General features: G+C 46.4%; 1 protein-coding gene across 2 annotated transcripts in view; it reads left to right on the forward strand.

The window, feature by feature from the left end:
- The first annotated feature begins 1218 nt into the window (after positions 1–1218).
- The window catches only part of ASB7 (ankyrin repeat and SOCS box containing 7), a 47476-nt gene continuing 35236 nt past the window's right edge, over positions 1219–13458 (forward strand). Inside the window, exons 1-3 of one of the 2 annotated variants that reach the window (XM_040414247.1) lie at positions 1219–1355; positions 5542–5586; positions 9456–9553. The gene's annotated coding sequence lies outside the window, so the exon portion shown is untranslated. Of the gene's footprint in view, positions 1647–5541; positions 5587–9455; positions 9554–13458 lie in introns of both variants that reach the window. The other variant, XM_040414248.1, reaches the window with a different exon arrangement.

Below are 13458 nucleotides of genomic sequence, written 5' to 3' on the forward strand. Positions count from 1 at the left end.
TACATACTGGCCAACCCCTTTAAATACTGTTGTACCTGCAGTACCTCCACTCCCTACTTGACCTCTGAAGCCAGTGGATGACTGCAGTGGGCACATGAATGGGAACGGCACATCGTTGCTTCCAGTTCATGTGGGGACTGGAGACAGCGGTCATGAGAGCCGGAATGAAGGGACTTTCATTAATTTACTCTTTTTGGTCAAATAACTAGAGATGAGCGAATTTCATATTTTTAAATTCGTTCACGCTTCGTTTGGTGGTAAAAGCAGAATTGCATTATGGATTCCGTTACCACGGACCATAACGCAATTCTATGATGGAATGCCTTTAGAGGCATTCCATTATTCATTCCGTCATAATAGAAGTCTATGGCCTGGATAACGGATCCGTCCCATTTCCGTTATGCAGGGAAGTCCTCTCCTGCATAACGGAAACGGGAAGGATCAGTTTCGCAGGCCATAAACTTTTATTATGACGGAATGAATAAATGCCTCTAAAGACATTCCGTTATGCATTCCATCATAGAATTGCGTTATGGTCCGTGGTAACAGAATCCATAACGCAATTCTGCTTTTACCACCAATCAAAGCGTGAACGAATTTCATAACATGAAATTCGCTTATCTCTACAAACAGCCCTTTTTATATATTTTTCCCCCTTTTTTCCAAAAAAAGAAATAACTAAAAAATCTCCCCTTTAACACGGCCGTTACCACAGTCTACAGCTCCAGTTCCCATTTTCCTGGCTTCAGACTCAGAGCTGACATCCACCCCCATTCATGTGCGGTACCCCAACACAGGGATGAAGCACAGGAACAGGAGCTAAAATAGGCACAGTACACTACGATTATAAAATAATAACTTTGTAACTAACAGACAAGCACTCGTGTGTATAACTGCACGTTTTTTTACTTCTCAGTAGACACAATGCTTCTGGCTGGCTATCAATATAAACCAGAATGCAGCGTTTTCAAACTAGGCGCAAAGAAAGACGGGAAATGTAGTCGTTGGGCTATTCGGCTCTACTGCGCCTGCTTACAAGGTAACTGCCGCCTACAGCAGCTGGTCGCTGTTGCCTGGCAACCACTAGGGACTCCGAAGGGATTGGGCGGGGGGTTTATCGACTTCCAGCCAATCATCGTGAAGGCCGGCCCGCGCCGCTTGACTTCCTTGTCTGTTAGCGCAGGCCCAGCTCGTCTCTTTTTGCAGCGTTCCGGTCTCGCTTTGCGGTGCTGTGTTCTGATTGGTTGTGCTGGAGGGGTTTTCTGTGCCTGCTTCCCGTTAACGCGGAGGGTTATGGGGCAGGCCCTGGAAAGTACGGAGCGGTGTGAGGCGCTGGGCAGTGGTGTGTCTCGGGGGTGAGTGTGTTTCCGTTCAGTAAGCCCTTCCTGCACTCACCACTTCCCAGACAGGCCCTCACACCCAGCGCCCGGTCCCTGCACCCACTACTGTGCAACAATGGCCGCCTGTGCCCCCCTTAGCCAGCAGCAAGTGCCCAGTGCGGGCCGTGCCTGTGTGCGGCTGCCCCCTGTGACGTGCAGCTCCACAGGATGGCTATAAGGCTGCCAGCACCGTGTGCATCCTCTGCGGCCATTGTGCCAGCTGCAGACAATACCCCAGCCCATAGAGCAGACCTGTGCCCATGAAAGGTGTGTACTGCAGTAGTCCTGGCCTATCATCCACACCAGCTGCATGTGTCATTTGTCTCCCAGCTCTGATCAGGGGGCTACACTGTCCCCTGCACCCTCACAGACTCCATTCTGTATACATATGTCAGGAATCATTCTCTGCTTTACACATTGACAAATGACCATTAAATAGTTAATGAACTCTGTTTAGGCTGTGCTGTTCTCCCTGAAATGGCTGCTTCTGCTGCTGAGACGTCACCATTAGTGTGTCGTCTGTATTATACTGCCGACCCGTTCATTTCTCTGGGGCCGTGTGGATCTGTATGGCCGTTCCGCACATTAAAAAGAACATGTTGTATTCGCGTCCGTGTTGCAGATGCGATGGGACTGCACACAGAAGGTGGAACTGTTTTATTTTTGCACTAAAATATGGACACGACCATGTGCACGAGGCCTTAGATGAAATACCGCTCTGCGAAAATGGGCCTTAACCTTTGACCTGGATTTACATTGCAGCTCTGCTAGCAACTGGTTTGTCAGGCCTGCACTTCTAAGGCTGAGTTCACATCGGCGTTCAGCCTTTCCGTTCCCCTGCCGCATTATGAAGCAGGGGAACGGAAAGGATGGCCAATAACTGAGGCGAACGGAACCTAAGGACCCCTTAGACTATAATGGGGTCCGCAAGGTTTCCGCTCAGAAGATGATTTTGGAGCGGAGACAAAAGTGGTGCAGGCAGGACTTGTCTCAGCTTCAAAAATCTTCCTCTGAGCGGAAACCTAACGGACCCCATTATAGTCTGAGACATCCGCAGGCTCAGTTTTGTGCCGAATCCGTTTTCCTGCTCCTATAACGGAACTGAAGAATGGAAAGGCTGAACGCTGATGTGAACTCAGCCTAAGGGTCCATTCACACGTCCGCAATTTCGTTCAGCATTTTGCGGAACGGAATTGCGGACCCATTCATTTCTATGAGGCAGCACGATGTGCTGCCCGCATCCGGAATTTCGGATCCGCACTTCCGGGTCCGCAATTCCGTTCCCGAAAAAAAAAAATTAGAACATGTCCTATTCTTGTCCGCAATTGCTGACAAGAATAGGCATTTTCTATTAAGTGCTGGCGATGTGCGGTCCACAAAATGCAGAACGCACATCGCCGATGTCCGTGTTTTGCGGATCCGTGAATCCGCAAAACACACACGGACGTGTGAATGGACCCCTAGGCTAGAGCCGGGTTCACTTCATCGTTTCATTTTCCGTACTTCTGATCCTTCAGAAGAACACAAAACAACCCAAAAACCCGGATCCTGTATCTTAAGCAGATCTTGCATCTGTTTTAGCCATTTCCTTTGGAGATCCGTTATTTTAGACAGGAAAAAAAAGTCCCACATGCAGTAATTTTGTTTTCCGTTTAAAATAACGGATCTCAGCTGGACATGGCCAAAACAGAAGCAAAATCTGCATAACGGATGCTTGAAAAATGGGATCTATTTTATTTTTTTGTTCTGATAGATCAGAAGAACGGAAAACGAAATGGCGATGTGAACCTGGCCTAAGATCACGCAGCAAAATCCGTAGCAGATTACTAGCTTTAGAAGAGCTTTTGGTTGAGAATTTAGCGTTTTTCTTACCCAGTCCTTGGTTGGGATATAATTCAGAAGCTTCTAAAACCTCTAGTGTTGTGTAACGCTTCCCCATTGACTTCAATACAAAATACACTAACAATCCGCTTCTAAGTCTACTTTCACACTGGCGTTTTGGCTTTCCGTTTGTGAGATCCGTTCAGGGCTCTCACACGCGGTCCAAAACGGATCAGTTTTGCCCTAATGCATTCTGAATGGAAAAGGATCCGCTCAGAATGCATCAGTTTGCCTCCGTTCCGTCTCCATTCCGCTCTGGAGACGGACACCAAAACGCTGCTTGCAGTGTTGTGGTGTCCGTCTGATGAAACTGAGCCAAACGGATCCGTCCTGGCACACAATGTAAGTCAATGGGGACGGATCCGTTTTCACTGACACAATCTGGCACAATAGAAAACGGATCCGTCCTCCATTGACTTTCAATGGTGTTCAAGACGGATCCGTCTTGGCTATATTAAAGATAATACAAACGGATCCGTTCGGAACGGATGCAGATGGTTGTATTATCTGAACGGATCCGCACAAAACGCAATTGTGAAAGTAGCCCTTAAGACGTGATGTGCCACTTCAGAAGCGGATCTCAATTTAGCAGCAAAAAAAAAAAATGCCGCCATGTGCACATGATGGCAGTTTTTCAATTAAAGTCAGTGGAAAGCTATTAGTGGATTTTGTAGCGGAAAATGGCTGTTTTCCGGGACTTATGTGGATTTTGTTGCAGAATTGTCTGCGACTGTAAATCCGTTCCTTTTGAATGGGGCAGCGAGCACATGGATTTCTGCAAGCTCCATGCAGCCTGAGTGCACCCTGTCAGCCAGCTGTTTGGGGTTCCCCATAAAAGTATATGAAACATTGGAACGGACTCCCTCTTAGGCCTATTGCACATGACCATATGGCTTTTTCAGTGTTTTGCGGTCCGTTTTTCACGGATCCGTTTCCGTTTTTTGTTTCCGTTTCTGTTCCGTTTTTCTGTATGGCATATACAGTATACAGTAATTACATAGATAAAATTGGGCTGGGCATAACATTTTCAATAGATGGTTCAGCAAAAAAACCGAATGGAAACGGAAGACATACGGATGCATTTCCGTATGTGTTCATTTTTTTTTGCGGACCCATTGACTTGAATGGAGCCACGGACCGTGATTTGCGGGCAATAATAGGACATATTCTATGTTAAAACGGAACGGAAATACGGAAACGGAATGCATACGGAGTACATTCCGTTTTTTTTGCGGAACCATTGAAATGAATGGTTCCGTATACGGAATGCAAAAAACGGCCAGTAAATGGGGAAAAAAAAAACGGCCGTGTGCAGGAGGCCTAAGATTAGCCTTTTTTCACATGCAGGTTTAGTGGCATTTTTTGCAGTGGGTCTTTTTGCCACATTTTTGCTGGAAATCTGTGGGAAATATGAAATGCAGGCCGCACAGCCAGTTTTTGCTTCTGGCCTTTTCTTGATTAGGTTTATGCTGGAGCTCTTGGCATTTTTCAGGAGTTTTTACATCACCTTCTCTATAGGAGAAAAACCCTATGAAGAAAAAGCCAGTGGTAAAATACAAGCAAATACAACCACAAAAACCACTGGTGGAAGAACAAAAAAAGCTTGCACTAAATATGGTGTTTTTCTTAGTAAAAACACCAGGTCCAAATGCTGATGTGGGGGACCCTAAATAGAGGGTTATGTTCAGTGTGAATGATGCCCAGAGATGAACTCTCCATACTGCAGCATTCAGCACTGGTTTTTTATGCGGTGGAAAGAAAAAGAGGCCAATTCCACACAAGCCTATGCTCTGTGCTCCTGTGACATTATAAGGCTGTGTGTTCCTGCCCGACCACCTCTGTACTGTTTTGTGCTGACGTCAATATCTGAGTACAATTTAGAGCAGCCAAGGTCGGGCAGCAACACACACCATTATAAATCATTATGATGCTGCAAGTTCACTTCGGAGGGTCAGTGTACAGTCCGGGAAATACTCCTCCCACATGATATATATTTCAAGCACTGAATGCGCTTGTGCTGGAAATATATCATGGAGAAATCTGCCTTCATGATGGTTTTGCTTTCTGTATGTGGCCTTTTAATCCCTGTGTCTCTCATATGGTTATTTTGGGTATTGGGTTTTGCCGATTCCAAATCGGATATGTTTTTCATGACAAGCCATGAATGAATTCCATACGTTCTTTAGATTTCCTCTGGGTACATACACTTTGAAATGGGAATGTTTGATTACAGCTCCTTTTTGTCGTCTCATTCTATTTCCCATTTTTCGTTATATTATAGGTCTGGTGTTAGAGAGTTTGTGGAAGTAAAAGGAAAGGACCGGAGGTAAGGCTACTTTTTCACAGAAATGTATTTTTGTATGATATTTATTATTAAAAATATACATAATTTTGATTTTCAACTTCCATTAATTGTTTTATCTTAGGCTACTTTCACACGAGCGTTCGGGCGTCCGCTCGTGAGCTCCGTTTGAAGGGGCTCACGAGCGGCCCCGAACGCATCCGTCTGGCCCTAATGCATTCTCAGTGGACGCGGATCCGCTCAGAATGCATCCGCCTGCCAGCGCTCAGCCTCCGCTCCGCGAGCGGACACCTGAACGCTGCTTGCAGCCTTCGGGTGTCCGCCTGGCCGTGCGGAGGCGAGCGGATCCGTCCAGACTTATAATGGAAGTCAATGGGGACGGATCCGCTTGAAGATGACACCATATGGCTCAATCTTCAAGCGGATCCGTTCCCCATTGACTTTCAATGTAAAGTCTGAACGGATCCGCTCAGGCTACTTTCTGACTTAGAAAATTTTCTAAGTAATAATGCAGACGGATCCGTTCTGAACGGATGCGAACGTCTGCATTATCGGAGCGGATCCGTCTGATGAAACATCAGACGGATCCGCTCCGAACGCTAGTGTGAAAGTAGCCTTAAAGGGGTTGTCTCACTTCAAATGGAATTTATCATGTAGAGAAAGTTAATACAAGGCATTTACTAATGTATTGTGATTGTCCATATTGTCTCCTTTGCTGGCTGGATTCATTTTTCCATCACATAATACACTGCTCATATCCAGGGGTTATGACCACCCTGCAATCCAGCAGCAGTGGCCGTGCTTGCACACTATAGGAAAAAGCACCAAACTGTGTGTGCTGCCACAGTCCCGGCCAGCAGAGAGCCTGGTGTTTTTTTTCTATAGTGTGCAAGCACGGCCACCACTGCTGGATTGTAGGGTGGTCATAACCCCTGGATATGAACAGTGTATAATGTTATGGAAAAATTAATGCAGCCAGCAAAGGAAGCAATATGGACAATAACAATACATTAGAACAGGGATCAGCAGCCTTCGGCACTTCAGCTGCTGTGAAACTACAACTTCCAGCATGCAAACTTACTGGGCTGTTCTGGTAACTCCCACAGAAGTAAAAGGAGGATTCTGGGAGTTGTAGTTTCAGAACAGCTGGAGTGCCAGAGGTTGCTGATCCCTGCATTAGTAAGTGTTTTGTATTTGTCTACATGATAAATACCATTTGCTGAAGTGAGTAAACCTCTTTAAAGGAGTTGCCAGGCCATCACTAGCAGATTGGCACCCCACACCTGCGCTGATCCGCTGTTCATTTGTAGTATCAGCGTTGGACCCAGGACAGCTGATTGGCGGGGGTACAGGCCTCCGCTGATCAGCTAGTGATGGCCTACCCTGAAGTTAGGCCATCACGTAGTAAAGGCTGGACAACCCCTTTAAAATGACCCATGAAATGCAATGTACTCTGCAGGCAGCATGTTCTACAGCAGGAGGAGCTGAGCAGATTGATATACAGGTCCTTTTAAAAAAATTAGCATATTGTGATAAAGTTCATTATTTTCTGTAATGTACTGATAAACATTAGACTTTCATATATTTTAGATTCATTACACACAACTGAAGTAGTTCAAGCCTTTTCTTGTTTTAATATTGATGATTTTGGCATACAGCTCATGAAAACCCCAAATTCCTATCTCAAAAAATTAGCATATTTCATCCGACCAATAAAAGAAAAATGTTTTTAATACAAAAAAAGTCAACCTTCAAATAATTAAGTTCAGTTATGCACTCAATACTTGGTCGGGAATCCTTTTGCAGAAATGACTGCTTCAATGCGGCGTGGCATGGAGGCAATCAGCCTGTGGCACTGCTGAGGTGTTATGGAGGCCCAGGATGCTTCGATAGCGGCCTTAAGCGCATCCAGAGTGTTGGGTCTTGCGTCTCTCAACTTTCTCTTCCCAATATCCCACAGATTCTCCATGGGGTTCAGGTCAGGAGAGTTGGCAGGCCAATTGAGCACAGTAATACCATGGTCAGTAAACCATTTACCAGTGGTTTTGGCACTGTGAGCAGGTGCCAGGTCGTGCTGAAAAATGAAATCTTCATCTCCATAAAGCTTTTCAGCAGATGGAAGCATGAAGTGCTCCAAAATCTCCTGATAGCTAGCTGCATTGACCCTGCCCTTGATAAAACACAGTGGACCAACACCAGCAGCTGACATGGCACCCCAGACCATCACTGACTGTGGGTACTTGACACTGGACTTCAGGCATTTTGGCATTTCCCTCTCCCCAGTCTTCCTCCAGACTCTGGCACCTTGATTTCCGAATGACGAGCAACAGTCCAGTGCTGCTTCTCTGTAGCCCAGGTCAGGCGCTTCTGCCGCTGTTTCTGGTTCAAAAGTGGCTTGACCTGGGGAATGCGGCACCTGTAGCCCATTTCCTGCACACGCCTGTACACGGTGGCTCTGGATGTTTCTACTCCAGACTCAGTCCACTGCTTCCGCAAGTCCCCCAAGGTCTGGAATCGGTCCTTCTCCACAATCTTCCTCAGGGTCCGGTCACCTCTTCTCGTTGTGCAGCGTTTTCTGCCACACTTTTTCCTTCCCACAGACTACCCACTGAGGTGCCTTGATACAGCACTCTGGGAACAGCCTATTCGTTCAGAAATTTCTTTCTGTGTCTTACCCTCTTGCTTGAGGGTGTCAATGATGGCCTTCTGGACAGCAGTCAGGTCGGCAGTCGTACCCATGATTGCGGTTTTGAGTAATGAACCAGGCTGGGAGTTTTTAAAAGCCTCAGGAATCTTTTGCAGGTGTTTAGAGTTAATTAGTTGATTCAGATGATTAGGTTAATAGCTCGTTTAGAGAACCTTTTCATGATATGCTAATTTTTTGAGATAGGAATTTGGGGTTTTCATGAGCTGTATGCCAAAATCATCAATATTAAAACAAGAAAAGGCTTGAACTACTTCAGTTGTGTGTAATGAATCTAAAATATATGAAAGTCTAATGTTTATCAGTACATTACAGAAAATAATGAACTTTATCACAATATGCTAATTTTATGAAAAGGACCTGTATAGTTATAGGAAAAGATGTAGAAATTGAAAAGGTTTTACTGAATCATTTCCCATGAAACTATATATCACTCTGCTTTAGAACATGCTGTCTGCACATTGCACTGCATTGTGTGATGACCCGGCCTCTTTAGAAGGGCAACCCCTTTCAGTGCTAAGGGACTTCTGAATATAGCAGCTCTTAGGGCTGTTTCACACGAGCGGCTGCCGTGCTTTGACATCCGCTGCGTGAATGAAAGCCAAGACCCACTGCGGATAGAAGAAGCACGGAGCATTAACATGCCTCTCTGTGCCCTTTTTACTACAAAGTCACAGGGAGATAAAGTTGTCACCGTGATTTTGTAGTAAAAAGATCACAGAGAGGAACAGAGTATTATCAATCATGTTAGTGCTCCGTGTCTCTGCTGTCCGGAATGGGGCTTGGCTCTCTTTCACGCAGCGGATGTCAAAGCACGGCATCCGCTCATGTGAAACAGCCCTTACTCTGCTATTTTTGAAGGTCCCTTAGCAATGCATGCATGGCCTGCTCTTCATTCACTGCAGCGCGATACAGGGTCCCGTTCTTGACCGGAGCGGGTCAGAGAGGTGGGACCTGCACCTATCAGACATTTATGTGGATATGCCATAATTGTCCCGATGGCACAACCTCTTTACTTGAGTTTTCTTATCTTGACGATCCTCTTACTAATTGAAACTAGTTTGTTAAACAGGTGAACGCCATGCGTCCTACTAGAGAAGCCCCTGTCCCTCAGTCGTCATCACTCGTGTAACTGCCCTGCCCTGTATACATGTATTTTTTATTACTATATGTTTCTTTCCTCCTGCAGGTGAAAACAGTCACTCCGAGGACATGAAGTGGTTCAGTACCTCAGGCCAGGAGAGACTCCACCACTGCTCAAAAAAGAAATAGGCACAGCACTGAGAGGTATTTCCATTCCCAGTAAAGGCCACTGTCTTTTTCTCCAGTCACATAACATGCTTAGGCTAGTCTCCCACTAGCGCTAGGGATCCGGCAGGATGTTACGGCAGGGAACAACCTGCAGGATCTCTCGGCATTCCGGCATTGCCAGAAGCTTGAATGTCTCCGTCCGGCTTCATTAACTATAATGGGGTCCGCCGGAGATCCAGCAGCAACCCAGCAAATATGCCAAGAATCGTCCAGAAGAAAGCCGCTGCTGGATCCCTAGCGCTCGTGTGAAACTAGCCAGTTAAGGAATTCTATCTTGCGACTCTGCATGAAAGATCGTACAGCCAGATGTCCGCGGTTTCTGCTGCCTTAAACCTTCTGTATGCATAGTGGTCAATGAGCTCTGCCATCTCTTTCTGGTCTTGGCAGCCACATGATCCCTGGTACGTTTGGGAAGTGTCAGTGCATAGCCCTGTTTCCACCAATCTGATGTACAAGTACGACCAGGCTCCTGCGGCAACGGCCAGTATTGGAGGTACCTCCTGTCCTGGCCATTTAATCCAATTGATACCAAGGTCAATATTGACCTCAGCAACCAACAAAGGCTCCCAGGTCGGTCATTTTAGTAAACTTTCTAGATCCAGCCAGAGCTGCCGGAGTGCATCATATCAGGCATAGCTGGAAACTGCTGGAGAACCACCAGGTCCCATTGACTGTAATGAGATCTGGCCTGTTTCCAACATTAGTGCCGGGATTGAGCCCGGAACGGGACACTAATGCTGGAAAGAGCCTTATTATAGTCAATGGGCTCCGGCTCGGAAAGGCAATATCTGGCTATGACGGATACAAAGAACTCTGGATGGCTTTTCCTCTACTGGAACAGCCTGATGGATGATTTTAATACTGGTGTGAAACTAGTCTTACCATATGTGATATATAGTTAGTATATATTAAGATAAATGCTGCATTGAATGCTTATTTTATTATAAAGGAATTGTCCAGGATTTTGATGACTTATTCTCAGGATAGCCCATCCATATCACATCGGCGGTGTTGGACAGCAGCACTCCCACCAATCTTCTTTTGCCTTGTAGCTCTGTTACCAAAAGTACAGTGACTGCAGCACTGCTGCCAATGAAGTGAATGGGAGCAGCGGAACCAGAGCTACAAGAAAACAGCTGATTGCTAGGGGTTGTGGCGTGTTGGACCCCCGCCAATCTGATATTGATGGTGTATCAAAATCCAGGACAACCCCCTTCAACCCCTTAATGCATAATCGCATACTCCGATTGGTTGCTCCCAGGCCTACCATATAATGATGCCTGTTAAGGCGGTCAAAATCCCATAGACTGCAGTAATACTTTATCAGAAGATTGCACATTCAATTCTCCTAAGAGGACTAAAAATTAAAGTGAAAAATGTTTTAAAAACCCCCCCCCACAAATATGAAATATTCAAATCACCTTGTTTCCTAACTTATAATATAAAAATCTATAAGCAATTAAAAAAATAAACATCACTGGTATCGTCACATCTAAAAAAATGTCCAAACTATTAAAATTATAAAATTATTTATTGTGTGTGGTGAACGCTGTAATGGAAAAAAATAGCTGATATATAAAATATAAAAACCGATGACTCTCAGAATATGGCGATGCAAAAAAAATAAAATTGTAAAGGTTTATTTTTAAGAGTAGTAAAACATAATCGAAACTATATGCCATATTTTTCAGACTATAAGACACACCCACAATTGGAAGCATACAAATAGAAAATACAGTGTTCACTGTATATAACCTATGGGTCATATACACATTAGCAGCCACAATGATCCCTGACTATGCTTGTCTCAGTGCCCCTTGGCTATGCCAGCCACAGTGTCCCATCATATTAGTAGCCATAATGCTCACTTACTATGCCAGTCTCTGTGCCCCCTGACTATGCCAACCACAGAGCTGTGTCATTATTAGGGACAGCCTTGCTACCTAATCTTACCCAGTCAGAAGCAGCAGCAAGAGTACTGGGATAGATCAGTCCTGTGCACAGCATGGAGGGGCGTGGTACAAAGAACTGGGCAGATCGCACACTGCACACATTTTGCTGTGTTTACCAGTGTATACCTGCCTTTAAAAATACTTAAAACTCCTGTGGGAGACACTGAGCTCTGTGTGTCTATAAGCTCCTGGCAGTGCAGTGTTCAGGAGCAGGAGATGCTGAGCTCTGTGTGTCTATAAGCTCCTGGCAGTGCAGTGTTCAGGAGCAGGAGACACTGAGCTCGGTATGTCTATAAGCTCCTGGCAGTGCAGTGTTCAGGATCAGGAGACACTGAGCTCTGTGTCTATAAGCTCCTGGCAGTGCAGTGTTCAGGATCAGGAGACGCTGAGCTCTGTGTGTCTATAAGCTCCTGGCAGTGCAGTGTTTAGGATCAGGAGATGCTGAGCTCTGTGTGTCTATAAGCTCCTGGCAGTGCAGTGTTCAGGATCAGGAGACACTGAGCTCTGTGTCTATAAGCTCCTGGCAGTGCAGTGTTCAGGATCAGGAGACGCTGAGCTCTGTGTGTCTATAAGCTCCTGGCAGTGCAGTGTTCAGGATCAGGAGACGCTGAGCTCTGTGTGTCTATAAGCTCCTGGCAGTGCAGTGTTCAGGATCAGGAGATGCTGAGCTCTGTGTGTCTATAAGCTCCTGGCAGTGCAGTGTTCAGGATCAGGAGATGCTGAGCTCTGTGTGTCTATAAGCTCCTGGCAGTGCAGTGTTCAGGAACAGGAGACGCTGAGCTCTGTGTGTCTATAAGCTCCTGGCAGTGCAGTGTTCAGGAACAGGAGACGCTGAGCTCTGTGTGTCTATAAGCTCCTGGCAGTGCAGTGTTCAGGAGCAGGAGATGCTGAGCTCTGTGTGTCTATAAGCTCCTGGCAGTGCAGTGTTCAGGAGCAGGAGACACTGAGCTCGGTATGTCTATAAGCTCCTGGCAGTGCAGTGTTCAGGATCAGGAGACACTGAGCTCTGTGTCTATAAGCTCCTGGCAGTGCAGTGTTCAGGATCAGGAGACGCTGAGCTCTGTGTGTCTATAAGCTCCTGGCAGTGCAGTGTTTAGGATCAGGAGATGCTGAGCTCTGTGTGTCTATAAGCTCCTGGCAGTGCAGTGTTCAGGATCAGGAGACACTGAGCTCTGTGTCTATAAGCTCCTGGCAGTGCAGTGTTCAGGATCAGGAGACGCTGAGCTCTGTGTGTCTATAAGCTCCTGGCAGTGCAGTGTTCAGGATCAGGAGACGCTGAGCTCTGTGTGTCTATAAGCTCCTGGCAGTGCAGTGTTCAGGATCAGGAGATGCTGAGCTCTGTGTGTCTATAAGCTCCTGGCAGTGCAGTGTTCAGGATCAGGAGATGCTGAGCTCTGTGTGTCTATAAGCTCCTGGCAGTGCAGTGTTCAGGAACAGGAGACGCTGAGCTCTGTGTGTCTATAAGCTCCTGGCAGTGCAGTGTTCAGGAGCAGGAGATGCTGAGCTCTGTGTGTCTATAAGCACCTGGCAGTGCAGTGTTCAGGATCAGGAGACGCTGAGCTCGGTATGTCTATAAACTCCTGGCAGTGCAGTGTTCAGGATCAGGAGATGCTGAGCTCTGTGTGTCTATAAGCTCCTGGCAGTGCAGTGTTCAGGATCAGGAGACGCTGAGCTCTGTATGTCTATAAGCTCCTGGCAGTGCAGTGTTCAGGATCAGGAGACGCTGAGCTCTGTGTGTCTATAAGCTCCTGGCAGTGCAGTGTTCAGGAGCAGGAGATGCTGAGCTCTGTGTGTCTATAAGCTCCTGGCAGTGCAGTGTTCAGGATCAGGAGACACTGAGCTCGGTATGTCTATAAGCTCCTGGCAGTGCAGTGTTCAGGATCAGGAGATGCTGAGCTCTGTGTGTCTATAAGCTCCTGGCAGTGCAGT

Source organism: Bufo bufo, chromosome 1 (assembly GCF_905171765.1).
Source record: "Bufo bufo chromosome 1, aBufBuf1.1, whole genome shotgun sequence".
NCBI lineage: Eukaryota > Metazoa > Chordata > Amphibia > Anura > Bufonidae > Bufo > Bufo bufo.